Source organism: Eleutherodactylus coqui, chromosome 13, assembly GCF_035609145.1.
Source record: "Eleutherodactylus coqui strain aEleCoq1 chromosome 13, aEleCoq1.hap1, whole genome shotgun sequence".
NCBI classification, from domain to species: domain Eukaryota; kingdom Metazoa; phylum Chordata; class Amphibia; order Anura; family Eleutherodactylidae; genus Eleutherodactylus; species Eleutherodactylus coqui.
Genome location: NC_089849.1, coordinates 110,189,439 through 110,213,706, shown reverse-complemented (window position 1 = coordinate 110,213,706; position 24,268 = coordinate 110,189,439). Strand labels below are relative to the sequence as shown.

The window sequence follows — 24,268 nt, the reverse complement described above, 5'->3', positions numbered from 1 at the left end:
ACTCATTGAATGTCACCGTCGGACGGCTACTGGAGATTGCTCTTGGTCAAAGCTCCCACACTGGAGAGCTGGGGTTGTTACGCTACCAGATGGTTATTTTATTTTCCCTTACACTGAACGATAATTATCATTTCAGATTCTTGGTGGATTGCGGGAATCTGAATGATAACACTGCGGAACCAAAAACAATTTTCCATAGTGCATGGCATTTTAGACCTTTATTCTGAATATTTTAGGGCCGCGGATTCTGAAAATACCATATTTCTTTCTAGGAGCTCTAGTTTTTGAGAATTCCTGATGTCATTATCTATTTTCGTTATATTTACTTTATTTTCCCATCAGAATTTGCTTATTATTAGTACATATGATACATATTGCCACCACTGCACATCATACTTGGTTTGATGAAACAATTTGTAAAGACATTGAAGATTTATAGCTGTCTGCAAATATCTTAGGGCTGTCACAGTGCAGCGGGATCAGCCCTATTCTTATCTGCACAAGGGAAGACTAGAAGCAATGGGATGAAACTGAAAGGGAGGAGACACAAATTAGATATTAGAAAAAACTTTCTGACAGTGAGGGTGATTAATGAGTGGAACAGGTTACCATGGGAGGTGGTGAGTTTTCCTTCAATGGAAGTGTTCAAACAAAGGCTGGACAAATATCTGTCTGGGATGATTTAGTGAATCCTGCACTGAGCAGGGGGTTGGACCCGATGACCCTTGAGGTCCCTTCCACCTCTACCATTCTATGATAAGAGAAGTGCTTTGGCTACAAATGTAGAAAATTTCCTGCGATAAGCATGGAGAAGCTAAAAGCAGGTAAATTCGATCAACCGCAAATCCAGAAACTCATAAAAGATCAGTGTTTCCAGGATTCAGTAGACCACTTCGAGGCACATGGTGGTCGTTGTTTTGTATTGTCTGGTGATCGTTGTTTTGTATGGCTGTAAAGCATTTCCTTGGGAGCTATAAGGCCGTAAACTACGGTGACCTTGTGGAGAGTACGTTCACTTCTGTCTATGAACACTTGGGTGTAACATGAGCATCAGATCGCAGGACCTGAAAAAGGTGAACAATGTCACCAGGAAATAAGGACTGTAGAAGAACAGGACTACGGACGATGGGAGAGGCATATGATGGCGGACTTCTTGCGAAACATCCAGCGCAAATGTCCAGGAACATCTCATCGCCGGAAATGACAGAAATGTAGTTTTATTGACATCTCAATGAAGAAACTCTTGTTTTATTTGTGTTCTAGACTTCTTGGGATTTATCTTTGTACCTTCAGCTTTTCATTGGCAGCCATTACATGTATAATACAATATCTGTACATTTATATGGATATATGTCTTATCCTGATAAGCAGACCTGATGGAGTAAAACTAATATTTTCAGAATCTATGATGCCAGAATACTGCAAAGTTCTAGCACCTCAGTCACCAAAAATTGTGTTTCCCAGTGTAATCGTTCAGTGTTAATCCAAGCAGGGACTGAACGATGAATGATAATTCGTTCATAATTCAGTCTTTGCAGCCATAATAGTTGTAGCGCCCAACAGTCATCCCATGTAAATGGACCCTAACAAAATAATGGCTTTATAGATTGAAGGTGGTATCTCACACAGCCATTTTCTTGAGTATTTTTTCCAAAATACACTGTCGACACATTTGTTGAAATGCAATAAGGAAGCGTAAAACATGCTTCAAATGGTGTGATTTGTTTGGGATTTTTTTTTGCTGTGTTTTTCTTAACTTCTGACAAATTTTGGGGGTCAGTGGCATTTTTATGTATATATGGCCTACTTTAGGTGTGGCGTTTTTTTTTATACAGAGACTTCTCTGTAGGACTGAAAAAAATGCATGTGAACTTATGTTTAAAAAGGCCACCCAAATAAAGGCTTGAAAAAGAAACATGAAAATCATGGTGTTTTTTTAGAAGCCAAAAACTGTGAAGGAAGCCTTAAGGAGAAGAAAAAACTTGCCACCACCAGCTCTTCAGTGTGGTAAGAAACATAAGTCTCTATACCTAAGCTACCTAGATCTTTTGGGGACAAACTCAAGTGAGCGGTGCTACCCTTAACCCCTTCCAGCTCCAGGGCGTAAGTTTACGTCCTGGCAGCGGGGTACTTCCCGCAACAGGGTGTAAACTTATGTCTTGGGGATAGCGCGAGATCATAAGTGGGAGCCGACTGTCAGTCATAGCCGGCCTCCCGCTGCAACAACAGGGGTGCATCGGAGATGCGCCCCCTGCTGTTAACCCCTTCCCTGTTGCGATAATGTAAATCACGGTATAGGAAGGGTTCACAGAGGGAGCGTGCTCCCTCTGTGAAGTTGCCAGGCTCTCGCGATATAATCGCAGAGAGCCCGGCTTGTTGCCATGGCAACAGGATGCCAGATACCAGCATGCTGTATTGCCATAGCCAGTGATCACTGTATAAGTGATAAGGCATGGCAGGACAGAAGTCCAGCCATGCCTTATCACAGCGATCATCAGTGCTGTGCCTTAAGTCCCCCAGAGGGACACAAATTGTGAAAAAATAAAAAATAAAAATGTACATAAAAGAAAAATGTAAAAACCCTTTTTTTTGTGCTTTTTGTCATATTAGCATAAAAAACTTAATTAAAATCGCACATATTTGGTATTGTCACGTAGGTAACGATGCGTACAATAAGTTGCACATGCTTTTTACTCTGCATGGAAAAAATTGTTTTAAAAAACAGACAAAATGCTATTTTTAGCGTTTTGCCTCCCTAAAAACGCAATAAAAGTGATCAAAAAAGCCGTATGTACCCCAAAATGGTACCACTGAAAAATACAACTCGTCTCGCAAAAAATAAGCCCTCATAGAGCTCCATACATGGAAAATTTAAAAAGTTACAGGACTTTGAATGCAGCGATTTAGAAAAAAAAAAGGTTTACAAAAAGGTTTTATTGCAGAAGAAGAAAAACCTAAAAAAAATGTAAGAATTTTGGTATCGTTGTAATCGTACCGGCTCGCAGAAAAAATGGATTGTGTCATTTATGCTGCATAATTAACGCTGTAAAAAAAAAACACAAAAAATCTATGGCAGAATTGATGCGTTTTCTCTCCGTTATCATAAAAAAAATAATAAAAGTTTTACAATCTAGTCAATGTACCCAAAAGTGGCACCCATACAAAACTACAGTTCGCCACGCAAAAAACAAGCCCTTATACGTCCGCATCAACAAAAAAATAAAGTTATGACTTTTGAAAAATGGAGATGAAAATCCGTCAAAAATCATAGCGTCCTTAAGCCTAAAATAGGCCATGTCCTTAAGGGGTTAAAGAGGAACTATCATGATTTTTTAAATTTAATAAGAAATAAAGGCTATAAAAAAAGACTTATCTGGACCTTAAATATTGATGACCAATCCTTACGATAGGATATTAATATCAGCTTAGTGGTAGTTGGACTCCGGGCGTCCTTGAAAGTCAGCTTTCTGAGGGAGTTGGTGTTGTGGTTTCATCATCGTAAAATAGCTGATTGAAGAGAGTCATAGAAGTTGGACTTCACCAATCTGATATTGATGGCCCATGAAACTAGTTAAAGGTGTTATCCCAGCAAAAATATTTATAACTTATCCACTGGATACATAATAAATGTATAGACACTGGGGGCTTTAATCGCTGGGACCATGAGAATGGTACACCTAGAATCCCCGTAACAAATATATGAATGATTTGCATATGTGACCACCACTCCATTCACAGAGTATCTCCATCCATACATAACAGAGTATCCTCATCAACCCTATAGAAGTAAATGAAGTGGTAATCGCCCATGCACACCTCCGCTCCATTTACTAGAGAAAAGACAATAGTTCAGAAAGCGTCTTAGGGATTATTATTGGGTCTTTTGCTTTAACATTTCAGATCCTCTGAATCCAGCGAAAGCTGCAAAGACAGTTGGGGGTCTTTCTCAAATGAGAATATCCCCCAATTAAAAAATACAACAGACCGTAAATAATGCAAAAATGTCTGCGCTCTTAGAAAATGCAAAGTATTGACCCAGGTTTTTTTGTATCTATCTGACCCTGAGACGTGGCTACCATCTGGGCGACTTGAGTCGACACTTCAAGGAGGGGGCTTTTTGCTGGTCATACCCCCCCCCCCCTCCTCCGGAGTAAGTGCCGTCCCTATTCTTTTCACTAGATTGACAGAAAAAAAAAACTGGGTCAATGCTTTGCATTTTCTAAGAGCGCAGACATTTTTTCTTTATTTACGATCTGTTGCCATTTACTAGAGGGATTCTGTGTGCCTTGTTCTCATGATTGGTGGATGCCAGAAGTTGGAGTCACAGTGATAATTTTTGGAGATAGCACCTTGGCGAATAATGGAGCTTATTGACTGCTGCCAAGTCACTTTGCTTTTTCTCTGTTGGCAATACAGAGGTAAACCAGCTTTGAATTGAACTACTAAGAGATCCTCAAGAAACAGATTAAGGTCGTCTCCAAAACTGCCAATGCACACAGGGCAGAGAAGATGCAGTGAGGCATAAGCGGGCACCACATCAACTAGATTGTGTTTTTTGTAATGATTTTAATGCCATTAGTCTTCCAAGACTTTATATTGTCTGCCTATTTATTAGTTATGCTTTTAAGATCGAGTTAGTGGAAAGTATCATATTCTCTCAATGTACCATATATATGGCCAAAAGTCTGTGAACACCTAACCATCATGCCTCCATGAGCTTTTGATCATCTCATTGCAAAACCATGAGGGATTCCTGGAGTTACATGACTTTTTCAGCCATAATAGCCTTCATGCTTCTGGGGAGGCTTTTGGGCTTTTACCCACTGTCAGTGGGACTTTCTAATGTTAACCCCTTAGTGACCAAGCCTGTTTACGCCTTAATGACCAGGCCAAATTTTGCAAATCTGACACGTGTCACTTTAACATGGAAAAAGACCAGAAAGGTTTTGCATATCCAAGCGATTCTGACATTGTTTTATCGCCACATGTTGTACTTCATTTAGGTGGAAAAAAAAGACCGATAGAATTTGTGTTTATTTATTAAAAGCGCCAAAATTGGGAAAATTTTGAAAAAATCGTCATTTTTTCACATTTCCAACTGCAATATCTCAAATATGTGCAAACATAATAAAGAAATTTTTGCTAAGATTTATATTTCCATCCGTTTACTTTATTTTGGGCGCACATTGGAAAAACTTTCGTTTTTTTTTAACCATTTAGGAGACGTACAAATGTAACATTACTTTTCAGCATTTTGAGGAACACTTTGTTTTCCTACACCAATCCAAGATTGGAAAGGCTCATAGGAGTCAAAATGATAGATACCCCCACAAGTGACCCCATTTTAAAAACTACACCCTTTAACGTATTCACTGAGGGGTGTCATGAGTATTTTAACCCCACAGTTTTTTTTCAGGAGTCAATGCAATTTAGAAGAGAAAAACAAAAATTTCATATTTTTGCAAATATGTCATTTTAAAGACAGGACTTTTTTTCTATAGTACACATGAAAATTAGGATTTGCACCCCAGAATGGATACCCCTGTTTGTCCCGTGCTCAGAAACATACCCATTGTGGCCCTAATCTTACGTTTGGATGCACAATGGGGCCCAAAATGAAAGGAGCAATCGGTGGCTTTCGGAATAGAAATTTTGCTTGAAGGAGATTTAGGCCCCATTGCCCACTTGTAGAGCCATTGAGTGACCAAAACTATGGAGAACCCCCACAAGTGACCCCATTTTGAAAAGTAGACCCCTTAACGAATTTATCTAGGGGTATAATGACTTTTTTGACTTCACAGTTTTTGAATGAACCTAAGCCAAGCCGAAGGAAAAAAATTACAATTTTCATTTTTTTGGTAATTCTGTCATTTTAAAAGCAGTTTTTTTGTACAGCACATATATGAATGAAGACTTGCACCCCAAAATGGATACCCCTGTTTCTCCCGTGCTCAGAAACATACCCATTGTGGCCCTAATCATATGTCTGGATGCACAATGGGGCCCAAAATGAAAGGAGCAACCGGTGGCTTTCGGAACAGAAATTTTGCTTGAAGGAGATTTAGTCCCCATTGCCCACTTGTAGAGCCCTTGAGTGACCAAAACGATGGATAACGCCCACAAGTGACCCCATTTTGAAAAGTAGACCCCTTAACGAATTTATCTAGGGGTAGGATGACTTTTTTGACTTCACAGTTTTTGAATGAATCTAAGCCAAGCCGAAGGAAAAAAAATACGATTTTCATTTTTTGGTAATTCTGTCATTTCAAAAGCAGTTTTTTTTGTACCACACATATATGAATGAAGACTTGCACCCCAAAATGGATACCCCTGTTTGTCCTGTGCACAAAAACATACCCATTGTGGCCCTAGTATTACGTCTATATGCACAATGGGGCCCAAAATGAAAGGAGCAACCGGTGGCTTTCGGAACAGAAATTTTGCTTGAAGGAGATTTAGGCCCTATTGCCCACTTGTAGAGCCATTGAGTGACCAAAACGATGGAGAACCCCCACAAGTGACCCCATTTTGAAAAGTAGACCCCCTAACGAATTTATCTAGGGGTATAATGACTTTTTTGACTTCACAGTTTTTGAATGAATCTAAGCCAAGCAGAAGGAAAAAATTACGATTTTCATTTTTTTGGCAATTGTGTCAATTTAAAAACTGTTTTTTTTGGAAAGTGTACATAGGAATGAAGACTTTCGCCCCAAAATGGATACCCCCATTTGTCCCGTGTTCAGAAACATACCCATTGTGGCCCTAATCTACTTAAAGGAAACATAGCTAGGCCGATAATGGAAGGAGCACCCGTTGGATTTCAGGGTACAACGGAATAAATTCCAGTCCCCATTGCCCACATGTAGAGCCATTGAGCGTCCAAAACGATAGAGAACCCCCACAAATGACCCATTTTAAAAACTAGACCCCTTAACAAATTCATCTAGGGGTGTACTGCATATTTTGACCCCAAAGTATTTGAATGAATCTAAGCAAAGCAAAAGGAAAAAATTACGATTTTCATTTGTTTGGCAATTTTGTCAATTTAAAAACTGTTTTTTTTGTACAGTGTACATAGGAATGAAGACTTTCACCCCAAAATGGATACCCCTGTTTGTCCCGTGTTCAGAAACATACCCATTGTGGCCCTAATCTACTTACAGGACACATGGCTAGGCCCATAATGGAGGGAATGCCCGCTGGATTTCAGGGCAGAACTGAATAAATTCCAGGCCCCATTGCCCACTTATACGGAAAAAAAATTGACTTCCTAAAAATAATCCCCCCCCCCGCCATCCCCATTTTTTGGCATTCCCTAAATATTAGATAAAGGTAATAATATAAATGCGTTTTATGTCCGAAGACAGGGGTAATTACGGAGGCTGGTTGGGCTGGGCACATGGGGCAAGAAAACCGGGTATCCCCCCCCCCTCCTCTCATGTATTTTGGGGGGTATTTCGTAACCTCAGCGGCGGGGATGGGGTGTAGAAAGTGGCGCTGTGAGGCTTTGTAATCTTGCTGCGGTGCAGCGGTCTCACAGAGAAGGCGCTCAACAAGCTGCTCCTGGAACTGCAGGAAGGCGAGCGTTCCCGGGGCTTCTTGTAAATTACGGATTACAGGTAGCGGTCTGAATAACGCCGGGCTCACGTAGCCATAGGTGGAATCCGCTTGCGGAGGCCCACAGCGGATTCCAGCTGTGAGCCCGGCTGTGACCCTGCGTACGGTTGCGTAATGTACTGCACATAACTGCCTACTCACACAGGCGGTTTTTTGTTTGCATTTCCCGCGCCGTCGCTTAGAGATGACCCGGGTACCCGCAGCCCGTACACAATGTGTTTGCATATGGGTTGCGAGTATATCCGCGGTCATAGAGCACAAAGGGCTCTAGGTCGCAGATATTCGTGGTAAAATATAGCATGCTGTGTTCTGTTTCTGCGAGTGGATTCCGAAGCTGGGGTAACATCCGCGGATCAACATCCCACCAGGGAACAAATCCGGGACCTTGGGTACGTAATTTCATCCCCCCTTACGGATACGATCCATAAGGGGAGATGAAACTTTAACTTTTTAAACTTTTTTTTACTTTTAACTTTTTTTTTTTTTTTTACTTTTTAACTTTATATGATCACCGTTATCTGATGGATAACGATGATCATATGACTGGAAACCGCATACAGCGGTCCCCAGTCATATCTCCCTGCACTCGGCTATCTGTGACAGCCGGGTGCAGGGAGATTTTGAATTTGCCGGGCTCGCCGGCTTCTGCACATGCGCGCCGCATCGGCACATCGCAGAAGCCAGCAGGGGGTCCAGACACCGGCCGGAGGACATCGGCGGACCTGAGGTGAGTATTTTCACCTCCCCTCATGGATCCGATCCATGAGGGGAGGTGAAACTTTTCTTTTTTTACACTTTTTTTTAACTTTTTTGCGATCGCCGCTATCCATTGGATAACGGCGATCGCGGTACCGGGGACCGTTCACCGCAGTCCCCGCTGACATCTCCTGCCTCCCGGCTACCTACAGGAGCCGGGAGCCAGGAGATTTTAAGTCTCCCGCGCCGCCGGGCCTTCTGCGCATGCGGCTGACGTAATGCTGCCAGGCGCGCATGCGCAGAAGGACGGCTACGGCGCCCGGAGCATCGGGACAGCTGGGAGTCGTGCGACGGACATCGGTGAGTAATTTCAGCTGCTCCGATGGATCCGATCCATCAGAGCAGCTGAATCTTTAACTTTTATTGCACTTTTATTTACTTTTTTGCGATCGGCGCTATCCATTGCATAGCGCCGATCGCAATGCCGGGGGGGGCTCCGAACAGCCCGGGATGAGAGCTCCATGCTGTCAGCTACCTGCGGACACCAACAGCATGGAGCTGTCACGTCCACAGCCCGAGGGGCATTATTCTCTGCAGGAAGCATGTTTTTACGTCCTCAGAGAATAAGGCCCACTTCGGGAGGACGTAAAAACACTATGGGCTGGTCGTTAAGGGGTTAAAATCGCATCGCACAAAAATCGCAAAGCACAAACTTGCCTACCCTAGTGGGTTTTTCAACACTGCATTTACAGCAGATTCCGCCCAGTTTCAGCAGCGCCGGCATGTGTTATGCCAGCGTTTTGGCTGCGTTTTCAGCACAGATAAAAGTGCATTCAATGGCTGTGATTGGACGCATCCAGCGCAGGCTCTGATTAGCTGAGTGGGCTGTCACTCAGCGGCACTCAGCCAATCAGAGCAATCTCTCGTTGGAGGTGGGGATTTCAACTCTCTGTCACCAGAGAAAAAGTTCCCCTGCCGGCTGACAAGTCCCGAGAGCGCCGCCGGAGACAGCGACATCACCTGCAAGGTCAGTATTGATTTTTTTTTTTACTCAGACAGTGTAGCTAGGACGTTTAGCACTGCCAAAAGCGCGGTACCAAGTTGTGCCGTGTTTTCGGCAGCGCTGAAACCGCTGCCTGTTCATTTTAATGGGCAACACAGGGCTGAAAATGGCCAAAAAGAGAACATGAATCGCTGTCAAAGTGCAGTGTTGAAGACGCTGCGTTTTCAGCCTTGTGTGAGTAGCCCCATTGAAATGAATGGGAGCATTGTACAGCGATAAGCGCTGTGCTGAAAAAGCAGCGCTAAACGCTGTACAAAAATGCCTGTGTGAGGGAAGCCTCAGGATTTTGGAGTGTATCTGTGGATAAATGTACCCATACAGCCAAAACATCATTCTTAACGTCAGACACTTAGGCTGGACAAAAAGATCTAGCTTGCAGTTGGTCTTCCGATTCATCCCAAAGGTATTTATGAGGTTGAGGTCTGGGCTCTGTGCAGTCGCTCGTGCTCTTTCACACCAAACTTATCCCATTTTTACAGACCTTGCTTGGTGCAAAATGGTGCAATCATGCTGGAGGAGCAAAGCACCTTTCCTAAACTGTTAGCACAGAGCCCAGAACCTCGGAGCCGCTGGAAGCATCTTGCCTAAAGTGTATTTGTATGATGTGGCAATGTGTGATTGTTCTCAGTGAGAGAAACCAAGTAATCTTGTAGATATGATACCTTTTGATGGCTAACAAAAATGCATGATGTTACAGCAAACTTTCAGGGATATCTCGCCCCCTTCGTCAGGCTAATGAGTGTATGATGTGGCAGTAACATTACTCTTCCTTCAAAATAAGAGGCTTGGCACAAGCCATAAGAAATGGCCCCATAGCAATCTCTCCACTTATTACCATACACTATGCATTCCAGTAGCATCTGCCAAACCCATATTGATTCATCAGAATGCCAGACAGTAAGACGGGATTCACATTTCCACTGATCCAGAGTCCTGTGGCAGTGTACTTTGCATTACTACAGCTGGCGCTCAGATCTTAGACTTGTTTAGCTGCTCAACCAGGGAACCCCATTTCTTCAAGCTCCTGCTGATCAATTCTCATGCAGTGTTACTTTGAATAGAATCTGTCGCTTACTTTTAGCCCTATGAGCTAAGCTTATTGGCTGAAAGTAGGTGACCCACTGAGTTCGGGGATGTAAGTGTTATACTTAACTCCCACGTTATTCCCCCAGTGTCAGTGCTGAAAGCCGCCATTCAATGCATTGAGTGTTGTGCTAAGTAGTCCGCTAGTTCTAATTTTATTATGGGCGGACTACTTAGAAGTGCCGCTCAATACATTAGATGGCAGCTTTCAGCTCATCATATTAAAATTTATTTTTTTGCTGTACTACTTTAAAAAGAAAGAAAATCTTTTAAAATTTTTTGTTTGTTTGTTTTTGCCATCTTTTGATGGCCATAACTTTTTAATCTTCTTCGATGGGCTTATGTTTGATGTTTGGGGGTTATCCTTTCAGACTCCTTTTCCTTCAGAATGGACGCTCCCATTCTTTCTTTTCACCTACTGACCTGCCCAACTTTCTGGCTCAACTCGAGCTCCCGCTTCTGCAGCTCTCGGACTGGTCTAACTATTAAACCTTAAGGTCTTCACAGCCCTGCCACCCTGGTGGACCACCATCTGGTGGCCATCCCACTGACAGTTTTCCTCATTATCCAGGAAGACACCCTTGTACAAGGAAATCCACAGCTCCTATTAGCACCAGGATCATTATGCGCTCTCTGCGTGATGGGCTAACTAACCTGCATCCATGAGAGACTTTCTTGCACTGCATATAGTCTTTTGGCTTGGCTCAGGTTTGGGCTCCTGGACTAGCCTTCTGGGTTGGCCTGGGGATCATCCCCCTAGGCCTTCCCTGCATGTACTGACCTTACTTTATTTCTTTTCTTATATTTTTTTCATTCTTCCATTTTCACACCTTACCCTTAGGTGTCATTCCTTCGCGAGGGTCTCCCCTCCTCCTTTTTTCTCTCTCATTTTCTTTCCTCTTTTTTTTTTCCTTCTCTTAATTGGTTTGGCCTGTCCACTATCCAGTTTTAATGTATAGGAGCCAAGTATGTACACTATGCTTGTCTGCCACCACTCCTCAATAAGTAGGCAACCAGGTATGAGGGGTATACCCACTGTCACTGTTTTCTTGTTAGAACTTAGGTTCCCATGACAGTTTTGTTCTGGCTGTCTTTTTGGATATTGTTTATTTTACCTCCTTTGATTAAAGCTACTTGCCTGAGGCGCTGGGTATTTCAGTTTCTCCTCTTGATGCCCGGCCTCCGGTGTGGGGGGTTGGCTCACCCAGGAAATCGCATTGCGACCCTTAAGCTTGCTTCCTTTAATATAAAGGGACTGAACACTCTGGAAAAGAGAACCCAGATCCTCCACCATTTTCACAAAAAGAAGGTATAAGTAGCTTGAAGGAAACACACTTTAGGTCCATGCACATACCATCATTCAAACAACAGACCCAGATGCCCAATACATTATCCTCATATTAAACATCAATAGCAGACTTTTTACCATAATTAATGCATCCAATCAGGGCAAGTTAATTTTTTCCTGGATTTAATCGATACAGCATTTCCCCTTTGAGCAGGACAGTCTTCCTCTGTGGAGATGTTAACTTCACTCTAGACCCCACCTTACATATCTCCATGAGCAGGGCCGCCTTATCTTATTCCACTATTAAGAGAGTACCTTCAGCTGTGCGACCTTTGAGGTTTAGCACACCTTGACAACAAAGATTACACCTTTTATTCTTAGGTTCATGACTCTTATAGTAGGTTAGACCATGTCTTTCTGAAACACCATGCCCTTCTCCTAGACACCTGATACAGAGATTGGTAGAATAATCTGGTCTGACCATGCCCCATTATTTTGCTCCTTCAGTGTGCCCTCTCTACTGACACTATCTCTGTCGTAGAGATTGAACTAATCCTTGCTTCTTGACACAGTTTGTGCAGGAAACGTGGTAGACACAATTAAGAACTTGTTCTAGATCGTGAAAATGATTCTACCTTCCCTCTGGGAAAGTGGAAGGCACCCAAGTGTGATAGGGGTGTCTTTATCAAACATGGCTTACACCTGAAGCTGATGATGACTCAAAAATTGTCTTTAGTTCTTCGTAGAATCGAATCCCTAAAACTTACCCATAAATGCTCTCTGTCCACTCAGATACTACGTGACCTGTTCGCATTAAGACAAGAAGCCCGACAACTGCTGTAAAAAGCATATAAACGTTTTGCCATAGTGAATTTTACAAATTTAGGAATGGGCATATGTAGTGGGCGTATGTATGCTGACTAGAGCGCTCAAAACCCAACACCAACCAGGCTCGCAACGACATCCCCTCTATTAGGAATAAAGATGGCCAGGTGTTCCATACAACATAATCTATCTCAGCTGAATTTCATACCTTCTCCTCCAAGATGTACAACTTGGGTAACCTTGGCCGTGCTCCGCAGAACATTTCCACACCAGATACCAATAACCTCATCCACTCCCATCTATTATTCCTAGATGAACCTTGTTCAAAAGCTTTAGGATGGGTTCACACGGGGCGGATTTGCTGCGGAAATTCCGTGCGGAATTTCACAGCGGCAAATCCGCATGTGGCCGCTAATCCCGGGATTAGCCGGCCATGTGGACGAGATTTCTCAGAAATCTAGTCCACGTGGGACGGCAAATCCGCTGCGGCTAAGCCGACAGAAGCCGCCACTGCGGCGCGGATTTGCAGACGCAGCATGTTCATTTTTGTTTTCTCCCGCTGCAGCCGCGCTCTTCTCTATGGCGGCCAAACCACGAGATTTCCGTCGGGAATCCGCCCTGTGTGGACCCAGCCTTAAAGTCACAGTATAGCCAAGAAGAGTGTCATTATATAAACAAGGTCACTGGGGACACCCCTGAAATATAAGTTTTAATAGGATAAAACACAGGGCCAATGTAACAAGAAATACAAAAATACAAGAACAAAACATAAAGAGTCCAGGCTACTAAATATGCAAACCTAAACCAATTTGTTCCTAAATGATAAACTCATGGCAGACAACACTGATGAGCAAGATAAAATTTACAGATAAATCAAATAGGTATGCTGGAATGAAATGCGCACCCCCAGAGTACAAACAGGTAAAAGGCTACTGGCGAATTTCCAAATCCGGAAACATGAGTGTTTCTACATCTAACGAATAGAGGACAGAGCATAAAGGTCAAGTAGCCATAATTTGAAACTACTCAGAATAGTCCTGCTAGACTCAAGCTCAGTCCTCAACTTATATGGTTCGGATGTAATGCTCTGAACGCCTAGAACTACAATAATGAAAAATGACTGAATAACCTCAGGTTTAAACAGTTCTTATAGCCTTCAGTTAAATAGTTCATAGTGTAAAGCTACTATAGTTCTGAAGTCCAATAGCTCTAGGCCAGTGATGGCAAACCTTTTAGAGACCGAGTGCCCAAACTGCAACCCAAAACCCACTTATCTATCGCCAACATGTCAGGGGGAGGGGCTTATCACAACGTATGATTTTTATATCCATCGTTCTTAAAAGGACAAAGATGTTTCGAAATAGACCGGGTGCAGATTTTACTGCTTTTGGATGCGGAAATGCTGTGGAATTTGCCATAGACATTTCCGCTGAGGAAATTCTGCAGCATTTCCGCCTCGTGTAAACATACCCCAGCGTTATTAGTGACCCCCCTGAATGGCCCTAGCATTAATAGTGACCTTCCAGAGCGCCCTTAGCGTTAATAGTGACTCCCTCCAGAGCGGCATCAGCGTTAATAGTGACCCCCAAAGAGCGGCCCCAGTAGTAATAGTGACCCCCCAAAGAGCGGCCCCAGTAGTAATAGTGACCCCCCCCCCCCAGAGCAGCCCCAGCGGTAATAGTGAAACCCCCCCAAAGCGGCCCCAGTGGTAATAGTGACCTCCCAGAGCGCCCTCAGCGATAATAGTGACCCCCACGGCGGCGTCAGTGGTAATAGTGACCCCCCACAGCGGCTTCAGCAGTAATAGTGACGTTCACAGCGGCTTCAGTGGTTAGTGACACACCCACAGCGGCCACAATGGTAAAAGTGACCCCTCACAGCGGCCCCCAGTAGTAATAGTGACACCCAAGAGCAGCCCCCAGTAGTAATAGTGAGATCCCACAGTGGCCTCGAGTAGTAATAGTGACATCCCACAGCAGCCTCCAATAGTAATAGTGACTCCTCAGAGCAGCCCCAGCGGTAATAGTCACCCCCCCCCCCCAGAGCGGCCCCAGCGGTACTGGTGACCCCCCAGAGCAGATAGTGATACCCTACAGCGGCCCCCAGTAGTAATAGTGACATCCCACAGCGGCCCCAAGTAGTAATAATGACATCCCAAACTAGCCCTAAGTAGTAATAGTGACATCCCAAAGCGGCCCCAAGTAGTAATAGTGACATCCCAAAGCGGCCCCGAGTAGTAATAGTGACATCCCAAAGTGGCCCCAGTAGTAATAGTGACATCCCACAGCAGCCCCAATAGTAATAGTGACATCCCACAGCAGCCCCAGCAGTAATAGTGACACCCCAATGCGGCCCCCAGTAATAATAGTGAAATTCCACAGTGGCCCCAGTAGTGATAGCGCCCCCCCCCTGAGACTCATATACTTACCCCCTCCTCTGCTCAGCGCTGTTGCTGGCGCTGATCCCAGGTAAACACTGTGACGTCAGTGTGTGCTGCCAGACGCCTCCTCCCCTGCTCTCGTGGATCCAAGCAGGAGATGTCAGGGGAGGAGGATCCCGGCTGCACACTGACGTGACAGTGTGCGCCGGGATCAGCGCCACTAGCAGCGCTGCTGAGTAAATCCCAGCAGGGGAGCGGCGGCTCCTGACGGTATTCACTAACGTGGTGAGCAGCCAACAGCAGCACGTGCCAGCAGGGAGGGCTCTGCGTGCCGCCTCTGGAACGCGTGCCATAGGTTCCCCACTACTGCCCTAGATAACCTCAAGTTAAATAGCTCAATGTGTTTCAACAGCACATCAGCACTAGATCATCAGGAGCACAGTTAATAAAAAAATCTATCCCTAGGTGTAAACAGGAATATCACTACCCAACTAAATAAAGCGGCACCAACATGGCTTCAATGACTCTTAGGCTAGTTGCACATGGACGATTGCGATTTTGTAGCGAGAATATAGCGACAAAATCGCATCTTTTCTCTCCGGGATTTCTGAGCGTTAGCGCTGCTGTTTCTCGCTGCGCTTTTCTTGTGCATTTTTTTGTGCGTAAGTCAATACTACTTTCTAATGTTAAAAACGCATGGCATGAAAGTCGAAATTGCTTTGTGATGCGATAAAAAAGAGGTTCCATAGGGAGACATGGGAGACTAAAAGAAAACGCTAAACGATAGAGCATGTCGAGATTTGTTTTTTCTTGCAACATTGCATGAGTGAAAAATCATTGGTCTCATAATTCTGCGTTTTTACTCGCATCGCGGGAAAAAGGAGCGATTTTATCGCCTGTGTGAAACCACCCTGAGGCTATTTTCACACAAGCGTTCTATCACGGCGATTTTGCCACAATTAAACGCCAGCCGAAAGTCACGACCATCTGTACTGGATTGTAATGTGATTTTCTAGTGTGAAAATCGGCCGGCTGGAAAAGATAGGTCTTGTCCTATCTTTTGCCAGAATACGATGGCCGTTCTCATAGATTCCTATGGGAGCCTATGAGAAGCATTACAAAAGGGAACAGGGAGGGAGTTTAGCAGGGGCTCGCGTTGCTAAAGTCCCTCCCCTTGCCGGCAGCTCTCATAGGCTGGGGAGGAAGTTTAGCATGACTAGCTCTGCTAGCAAGGGGCGGAGAGGGGAAGGGAGTTTAGTGCAATAGCTCTGCTAAGCACCCACCCCCTTATATTGCCGACAGCCATCAAATGGTGGAGAGAGGGAGGGGGGATGGGAGTTTAGCAGAGCCCAGACGATGGTATATTGGGCTGCGGCGTATACACGCTGCACCTAGCTGTCTGAATGGGTGAAGAAACGAGAGACGCAGCCACACAGCCGCGATTCGGGCGTCCGAAAATCACAATGTCCATGTGCAAGAGCCCTGAGTTGTAGATAAATAGAGCAGCACATATATGGTTAAAGTATTTCCTAATTGTAGGAAGCAATAATGCAGGCTAACATCTAGTCAGAACAGCTGTGTTCCTACTACATACCACCAGTCTGCCATCAGAGCTGCTGGTTTAGAGTTTGTTATTTTGTATCTAGTCTACAACAATTAGGGGCTTTTTTTAGCCATATGGATAGGACATGAGTGCACCATAGGGAATGCACGCATTGCCTTCAATGGAGCCGCGGCTGCTGCTGGTGGCTCTATTGAAGACAATGGTCTGCCGGCATCCCTGAATTGTTTTACAGGGAAGGGCTTTAGATATACCCTTCCCCAAAAAACAAGAATTTTAGTGTAAAAAAAACAACTTACCTGTCCGAAGCTGCCGTGTCCCCATGAACACATCTGCTGCATGCAGACGTTTCCTTCATCCCCACGAGAAAAAAAATCCCTGCTGCACCTGCCACATCTGGGACAGATACAGCAAAGGAATTCTTCATTCCTGCGGGGAATAAAGAACTCCCTACCACTGCTGTCACAGATGGTAGGGGATCCAGCTGCCGGCATCCTGTAATTGTTGTTCAGGGAAGGGCTTTAAATATAAGCTCTTCCCTGAAAAACAAAAAATGGTGATAAAAATAAATACTCACCTTTCTTCATGAATTCATGAATGGGTGAGAGCTGCCTCTGATTGGCTGAGCGCAGGGACTAATCAGAGGCAGCTCTCAGCTGTCATTCAATAGCTGAGAGCTGCCTCTGATTGGTCACAGTGCTCAGCCAATCAGAAGCAGTCCATTCAGCAGGCGGGGATTTTAAATCCCCGCCTGCTGAATATTCCTCAGAGAAGTGCAAGAGAAGAGCCAACTGGACGCGGCTGAGTCCCGGCAGCTGAAGAAAGGGGAGTATCTTTTTAAAAAATTTTATCACCATTTTTTTTTTCCAGGGAACGGCTTATATTTAAAGCTCTTTCCTGAAAAAACAATTACAGGATGCCGGCAGCTGGATCCCCTACTGCAGCTGTCATCTGTGACAGCTGTGGTAGGGAATGCTTTATTCCCCGCAGGGATGAAGAATTCCTTTGCTGCATCTGTCACAGATGTGGCAGATGTAGCAGCAGGGAATTCTTTTTCCTCGCGGGGATGAAGGAAACATCTACTGCATGCGGCAGATATGTTCTTCATCCACGCGGGGACACGGCAGCGGCGAACAGGTAAGTATTTTTTTTTTACACTAAAATTCTTGTTTTTCACGGAAGGGCTTATATGTAAAGCCCTTCCCTGAAAAACAATTCAGGGGTGCCGGTCAGACCATTGTCTTCAATGGAGCTGCCGCCAGCAGCTGCGGCTCCATTGAAGGCAATGCACGGATCTTCATACATGTGTTTTTGCGCGTACATAGATGCGCACCTATGTACGCACAAAAACACGCCAGTGTGAAGCCACCCAAAGGCTTACTTCACACGGGCGAGCGTAATATTGCCTCAAGAAACTGATGGAGATATCGCATTTTTGATCATCCTTTGATCGTGTTGGAAAATTCTGCGCACATTGCAGCAGTCTGTGATTTTTTCACACAATAGACGACAGCAGGTACTGCTAATGTTAAAAACACATTGCATGAATATCGCAAGTTTGCGTGTTACGATAAATCGGAGGCTCCATAGGGAAACACGGATGAGAAAAAAATAGCAGAAGGAGAGGACATGCAGCGATTTCCAAATTTTGCAACATTGCGGACAGGAGACATCGCAGATGGGAATGAAGTTTATGAAAATCATGGTTTTCATAATTCTGTGTTTTCACGCACTCTCACATCGCTTAAAAATAACACGATTTTCTCAGCTGTATGAGGGCAGTCTAAGGGGTTAAAATGAGGGGTCTGGTCTGGAATATGAAAATATTTAGCCCAATCGTATATATATTTGTCAGTGTCTCTTTATTTGTTTGACCATCGCGCATAAACTGTACGTCCGGCTGACAGGACATTTTGCGCACAGTATAATCGCGACACGATGAAGGTTATAGGCTAAAAAAAAATGTTGTTTGTTGTCTCGCCAACCTTATTTGCATTGTTTTGCCCTTGCATGAATTTTAATGCAGCAGCCCCCAAATTTGCTTTTACCAATGGATTCTACGGACTCGATTTAGTATTCCTGGTTATCTCAAACAAGTCATTCCCACTAGGAGAGTCAGATTGAGCGCTGGACATTGGTGCTTCAGGAAATGATCTGTCCGCAGACAGGAATACATGGAGCACATTTATCAACACTGTCTAACAGGAAATCAAGAAACAATAAAAAAAAAAGGTTTTGTTGCCCCTAGCAACCAATCACAGCGCAGCTTTCATGTTACCTCAGCATTATAATATATAACAACCAATCACAGCGCAGCTTTCATGTTACCTCAGCAGTATAATATATAACAACCAATCACAGCGCAGCTTTCATGTTACCTCAGCGGTATAATATATAACGACCAATCACAGCGTAGCTTTTATGTTACCTTAGCAGTATAATATATAACAGCCAATCACAGCGCAGCTTTCATGTTACCTCAGCAGTATAATATATAACAACCAATGACAGCGCAGCTTTCATGCTACCTCAGCAGTATAATATATAACAACCAATCACAGCGCAGCTTTCATGTTACCTCAGCGGTATAATATATAACGACCAATCACAGCGCAGCTTGCATGTTACCTCAGCAGTATAACAACCAATCACAGCGCAGCTTTCATGTTACCTCAGTGGTATAATATATAACAACCAATCACAGCACAGCTTTCATGTTACCTCAGTGGTATAATATATGACAAACAATCACAGCGCAGCTTTCATGTTACCTCAGCATAATAATCTATAACAACCAATCACAGCGCAGCTTTCATGTTACCTCAGTGGTATAATATATAACAACTAATCACAGAGCAGCTTTCATGTTACCTCAGCAGTATAACAACCAATCACAGCGCGGCTTTCATGTTACCTCAGCATTATAATATATAACAACCAATCACAGCGCAGCTTTCATGTTACCTCAGCAGTATAACAACCAATCACAGCGCAGCTTTCACGTTACCTCAGTGGTATAATATATGACAAACAATCACAGCGCAGCTTTCATATTACCTCAGTGGTATAATATATAACAACCAATCACAGCGCAGCTTTCATGTTACCTCAGCATTATAATATATAACAACCAATCACAGCACAGCTTTCATGTTACCTCAGCGGTATAATATATAACAACCAATCACAGCGCAGCTTTCATGTTACCTCAGTGGTATAATATATAACAACCAATCACAGCGCAGCTTTCATGTTACCTCAGCGGTATAACATATAACAACCAATCACAACACAGCTTTCATGTTACCTCAGCATTATAATATATAACAACCAATCACAGCGCAGCTTTCATGTTACCTCAGTGGTATAATATATAACAGCCAATCACAGCACAGCTTTCATGTTACCTCAGTGGTATAATATATAGCAACCAATCACAGCACAGCTTTCATGTTACCTCAGCAGTATAAGAAATAGCAACCAATCACAGCGCAGCTTTCATGTTACCTCAGCAGTATAATATAAAACAACCAATCACAGCACAGCTTTCATGTTACCTCAGTGGTATAATATATAACCACCAATCACAGCGCAGCTTTCATGTTACCTCAGTGGTATAATATATAGCAACCAATCACAGCGCAGCTTTCATGTTACCTCAGTGGTATAATATATAACCACTAATCACAGCGCAGCTTTCATGTTACCTCAGCAGTATAATATATAACAACCAATCACAGCGCAGCTTTCATGTTACCTCAGTGGTATAATATATAACAACCAATCACAGCGCAGCTTACATGTTACCTCAGCATTATAATATATAACAACCAATCACAGCGCAGCTTTCATGTTACCTCAGCGGTATAACATATAACAACCAATCACAACACAGCTTTCATGTTACCTCAGCATCATAATATATAACAACCAATCACAGCGCAGCTTTCATTTTACCTCAGCATTATAATATATAACAACCAATCACAGCGCAGCTTTCATGTTACCTCAGTGGTATAATATATAACAACCAATCACAGCGCAGCTTTCATGTTACCTCAGTGGTATAATATATAACAACCAATCACAGCGCAGCTTTCATCTTACCTCAGCAGTATAACAACCAATCACAGCGCAGCTTTCATGTTACCTCAGCATTATAATATATAACAACCAATCACAGCACAGCTTTCATGTTACCTCAGCAGTATAATATATAACAACCAATCACAGCGCAGCTTTCATGTTACCTCAGTGGTATAATATAGGACAACCAATCACAGCGCAGCTTACATGTTACCTCAGCATTATAATATATAACAACCATCACAGCGCAGCTTTCATGTTATCTCAGCGTGATAACATATAACAACCAATCAGAACACAGCTTTCATGTTACCTCAGCATCATAATATATAACAACCAATCACAGCGCAGCTTTCATGTTACCTCAGTGGTATAATATATAACAACCAATCACAGCGCAGCTTTCATGTTACCTCAGTGGTATAATATATAACAACCAATCACAGTGCAGCTTTCATGTTCCCTCAGCGGTATAATATATAACGACCAATCACAGCGCAGCTTTCATGTTACCTCAGCGGTATAATATATAACAACCAATCACAGCACAGCTTTCATGTTACCTCAGTATAATATATAACAACCAATCACAGCGCAGCTTTCATGTTACCTCAGCGTAATAATATATAACAACCAATCACAGCACAGCTTTCATGTTACCTCAGTATAATATATAACAACCAATCACAGTGCAGCTTTCATGTTACCTCAGCGTAATAATATATAACAACCAATCACAGCGCAGCTTTCATGTTACCTCAGTGGTATAATATATAACAACCAATCACAGCGCAGCTTTCATGTTACCTCAGCAGTATAACAACCAATCACAGCGCAGCTTTCATGTTACCTCAGCATTATAATATATAACAACCAATCACAGCGCAGCTTTCATGTTACCTCAGTGGTATAATATAGAACAACCAATCACAGCGCAGCTTACATGTTACCTCAGCATTATAATATATAACAACCAATCACAGCGCAGCTTTCATGTTATCTCAGCGGTATAACATATAACAACCAATCACAACACAACTTTCATGTTACCTCAGCATCATAATATATAACAACCAATCACAGCGCAGCTTTCATGTTACCTCAGTGGTATAATATACAACAACCAATCACAGCGCAGCTTTCATGTTATCTCAGCGGTATAATATATAACAACCAATCACAGCGCAGCTTTCATGTTACCTCAGTGGTATAATATATAACAACCAATCACAGCGCAGCTTTCATGTTACCTCAGTGGTATAATATATAACAACCAATCACAGTGCAGCTTTCATGTTCCCTCAGCGGTATAATATATAACGACCAATCACAGCGCAGCTTTCATGTTACCTCAGCGGTATAATATATAACAACAACCAATCACAGCACAGCTTTCATGTTACCTCAGTATAATATATAACAACCAATCACAGTGCAGCTTTCATGTTACCTCAGCGTAATAATATATAACAACCAATCACAGCACAGCAGCTTTCATGTTACCTCAGTATAATATATAACAACCAATCACAGCGCAGCTTTCATGTTACCTCAGTGTAATAATATATAACAACCAATCACAGCGCAGCTTTCATGTTACCTCAGTGGTATAATATATAACAACCAATCACAGCGTAGCTTTCATGTTACCTCAGCGTAATAATATATAACAACCAATCACAGCACAGCTTTCATGTTACCTCAGCGTAATAATATATAACAACCAATCACAGCACAGCAGCTTTCATGTTACCTCAGTATAATATATAACAACCAATCACAGCGCAGCTTTCATGTTACCTCAGCGTAATAATATATAACAACCAATCACAGCGCAGCTTTCATGTTACCTCAGTGGTATAATATATAACAACCAATCACAGCGCAGCTTTCATGTTACCTCAGCGTAATAATATATAACAACCAATCACAGCACAGCTTTCATGTTACCTCAGCGTAATAATATATAACAACCAATCACAGCACAGCAGCTTTCATGTTACCTCAGTATAATATATAACAACCAATCACAGCGCAGCTTTCATGTTACCTCAGCGGTATAATATATAACAACCAATCACAGCGCAGCTTTCATGTTACCTCAGCAGTATAACAACCAATCACAGCGCAGCTTTCATGTTACCTCAGCGGTATAATATATAACAAACAATGACAGCTAAGCATTATTTTACCTCAGCAGAATGACAAATGAAAGCTGAGCTATGATTGGTTGCTATTGGCAACGAAAAATGCCAAATTTTACTGAAATTAGCTATGCAAGGCTCAGCGTTAGTGCAAATGCCCATGGATGGATTTCTGCTGCGTTTCCCACAGCTATTAGGTTCTATTGAGTCTAATAGCTTCCGCCGTGGATTTCCTTAAATAAATCTGCGGCATGTTCTATTTCACAGCGGATTTCCGCAGCGGGGGGTCTCATTAATATAGTATTAATGGAGACTGCGGAAATCCGCAGCAGAATTCCGCAACACTCGTGGGCATGGGCCCTTAGGCCTCATATCCACAGGCGGATTTTTGCTGCGGACTCTGGAGCGGGCGTCCGCCTCTGGGCTCCACAGCAGTAATCCTCCATGGCATGCTATGGGGAAATTATTTTTCATGCACACGAGCGGAAACAAATTCTGGTTTTCCGCTAGCAGATGAAAAAAATTGAAATCAATAGAAGCCATCTGACCCGTGGGCGGTCTGCAACTGCCACTGCGGCCGGGCCGCGGATTCCGCAAGAAATGCAGGAGTTTAAAAAAAACTGTACTGCGCCAGACGGACTTTCTACACACATCCATAGTACACGGACAGGTACGCAGGGTTGCGGGCACAGGGGGTTCTGTGCATGCCCGTGGGAATGACGACTTAGATTTTTGTTGCAAATTATAAGGTGGATCTGAATTGGATTTTTCAGCCCCAGATTTATATCCGCAGAAAGACAAAAAAATGGCCATGGCTTTCAAAATGTAATTACTAGAGATGAGCGAGCATACTCGTTAAGGGCAGATACTCGAGCGAGCATCGTCCGTTTCGAGTACCTGCCTGCTCGCCCGCAAAGATTCGGGTGCCGGCGGGGGTGAGTGGTGGGTTGCATGAGTGAGCAGCGGGGAGAGATTCCCCCCCCCCCCCCCTCCACATCCGCTCTCCCCGGCCGCCCCCCGATTTTTGCGGACGAGCAGGCAGATACTCGAAAAGGACGATGCTCGCTCATCTCTAGTAATTATGCAAAATAGGAATACAGATGTGTGAAAAAACACTATTTATTTCCCAAACTCTTTTTAATCTCCAAACCATAACTATTTAGAATAATATCCAGGTGGAATAAACGTGGCGATTGCCTGCAGGATGGCGTCAAATGAGCCGACTCCAAAAAGTGGCGATGGATAGCCCAAAAATACCAAAACAAATCCTGCGTTGTCACGACATAACCCGTGGGGGTCTCTTGGGGTTTTGTACTAGTGCAAAGCATCTCACAAAGAGCCCTCAGACACCCCAGGAACTGAAATACTATCCCTCCTGCCCAAACCATGACCAAACCCCCTTCTGTCGGATATCTCAGTAACCCCTTATTTCCCATATTTGCACCTTCATCTGGGAAACCACAGTATTTTTACTGCAGGTCATTAGACCTTGTCAGCAAACAGGTTGTTAAAATGCGTCAGCCAT

The 24,268-nt window shown here is 43.4% G+C and overlaps 1 protein-coding gene across 1 annotated transcript in view; it reads left to right on the top strand.

The window, feature by feature from the left end:
- Window positions 1-24,268, top strand: part of LOC136588217 (zinc finger protein 271-like) — a 58,972-nt gene that overhangs the window by 23,236 nt on the left and 11,468 nt on the right. The gene's annotated exons all lie outside the window — the stretch shown is intronic.